Genomic DNA, 2449 nt, shown 5'->3' on the forward strand with positions numbered 1-2449 from the left:
GAAGAACTAGGAAAAAGAAAATAAATCTCACGATGCACATCCAAAATTGTTGCGGTAACGAAGAAGACTCACATTTTAATTTAAAAAAGAAATAAAAAAAGATTTAAGAGATTTAGGAAATATTTTCTAATCGTTTTTTCCTTAATTTTTGGATCTTGTTTAAAAATCTAGTAGAACTTACATTATACCAATGTTAGAAAAGAGATGAAGTCGTAGATAGGGAATATTGAGTTTATAGATAAAAGAAAACCGCGTAGAATGTATGTTCTGTCAAGACAGATATGAGAATATTTAGTATGTCCTGTAATCTACCAAAAATACAGTACATAGAAGAAATTGTAGATTTGTTATTCTTCCACACTAGATGGATATGTTTTCGGTGTATTGCGCATTCTACGTATGGTAGATCATTGTGTTTTCGGTGTATTGTGCATTTTTCGTATGGTAGATCATTGTGTCTTACCTAGACTGCATTTTCTAAGTCTCTGTAGATGGTAGATCTGGTATTCTAACACTTTTAGCCCATTTTTGAATTTACTATTCCAATTGTTTTTTGAATCCAAAAATATTTTTATATATGCACATGCTTGACTACTTCATATTTTATATTTTTCTTAATTTTTTTGCATTGTAAATATAATGATATGAATTTTTAGTTACAAAAAGGGTAATAAAAGTCCAAAAGTGAAAAAAAATTGATTTTATACTAAGGAGACAATAACATAGATTAGTTGTTCTTTTTTTTCCAAATTTTCCTTAAATTAAACATCTGTTATTTTACTAAGATGAGCCGTAAACTTAGAAAATATATGAGGGTGTTTGATTATAACATGTTGAATTTTTAAAGTTCACTTAATATAAATATCAAGTTGTATTTTAAAATCGTTTTTCAAAATAATGTTTCTTAAGCGAAAATTATTAAATATTAAAACTATTGACATCATCAGTAAAAAAAAAAAGCAAGCAGTTTGTAGTGATAATCCATATTTAGCTTTTGGGGTTAAATTAGGGGTGTTCAATCCGGATATCGGTTCGGTTTCGGTTCGGTTTTTTCGGGTTTTCGGTATTTCGGTTAGTAAAATATAACTACCATTCTAAATCCATATTTACTTCGGTTCGGTTCGGTTTATATACCGTCGGTTTTCGGTTTATTCGGTTTTATACCAAAAAACATAATTCTTTATTTTGGGATCATATTATATGAATTTTAGAGTCTTGTTGTCAACACATTCATTTATTAAAAAATATTATAAGTTTAAATAAAAGAACAAAAATAAAAAATGTTTCTATCATCTAATAAAATAATCAAATCTATAATTAGGTTAAATTAAGCACCAATGATTTATATACAGTACATCAAGAAAGAAAGTAAAAGTATCAAATGATAGAAAAGGAGGAAAGTCGAGAGAAGAAAGCTGGCAGGTATAAAAAAAAGAAGGCGAGTTATAAACGGCTTTTCTTTTTGTTTCGTTTGTCTTTTGTATTTTATACTCAGTACAATATTTACAGCCACTCAATACGATATCTCTAATATATTTGTAGTGTTATGAAAATAAAAGGAAAGTCTGTAATTTTATTAGACAATAAGGACTCTTTTATATAGGGAATTACATAAGTACGAAACTCTAATACAATATGGGTTAGGAAATACAAAGACATAAGAATATGGGCTTCCACCAGACCTTGGTTTATAACACTCCCCCTTGGAACACCATCTCCGAAGTGGTTTGTAATACGCTTTGGATGTTGCCTCATTAAAACCTTACCAGGAAAACCCAATGGGAGAAAACCATGGTGAAGGAAAAAGAGTACAACACGTATTACTCCCTCTGTTGAGTACATCTCTAGATGTCAGTAACGCCTTAGTAATTAGATCAACCAAATCCTCGCTTGAGTGAACTTGGACGGACAAACAACCTGTATCACCAAAATAATTTACCCATTTTCGGGTAGGTTAGTATCAAATGGACCCAAGTCTTTAGTTCCTTGTAGGCAACAAAATATGTATAATCTCGTTCTAGTGCATTTGGGTCGATCATGAGCTATATCTATCTAATAGATTACGGCAAATTATTTATCTAGCCTTGTATGGCTCACCAAATCCGCCAAAACTTATGGCACTTAGACATGGCATTTCGGGACCAAAGATCTCCTCATTTTCTTCATTAGGGTCGAAATTATCTTTTCTAAACTGAGAAACCTTATAATTATGGGACTTGTCAATTCGTAATCTTAGTCCATATCAAACTTCTTGAGCACGTTATTTATGTATGTCATTTGATGCATAAGGATTTTCTTTTCAAGGTACTCAATGTATAATCCAATATATAATCTTGTTTTCCCAAAACCTTTCATGTTGAATTCGAATTCTTTCTTGATGTGTTCTATCTTTGGGAAATTTCTCCAGAGGTTCCTAGGATATTCAATATTGTTCTCGAGAACTTGATGT

The sequence above is a fragment of the Brassica oleracea genome, chromosome C1 (assembly GCF_000695525.1).
Source record: "Brassica oleracea var. oleracea cultivar TO1000 chromosome C1, BOL, whole genome shotgun sequence".
In the NCBI taxonomy this organism is placed as follows: Eukaryota; Viridiplantae; Streptophyta; class Magnoliopsida; order Brassicales; family Brassicaceae; genus Brassica; species Brassica oleracea.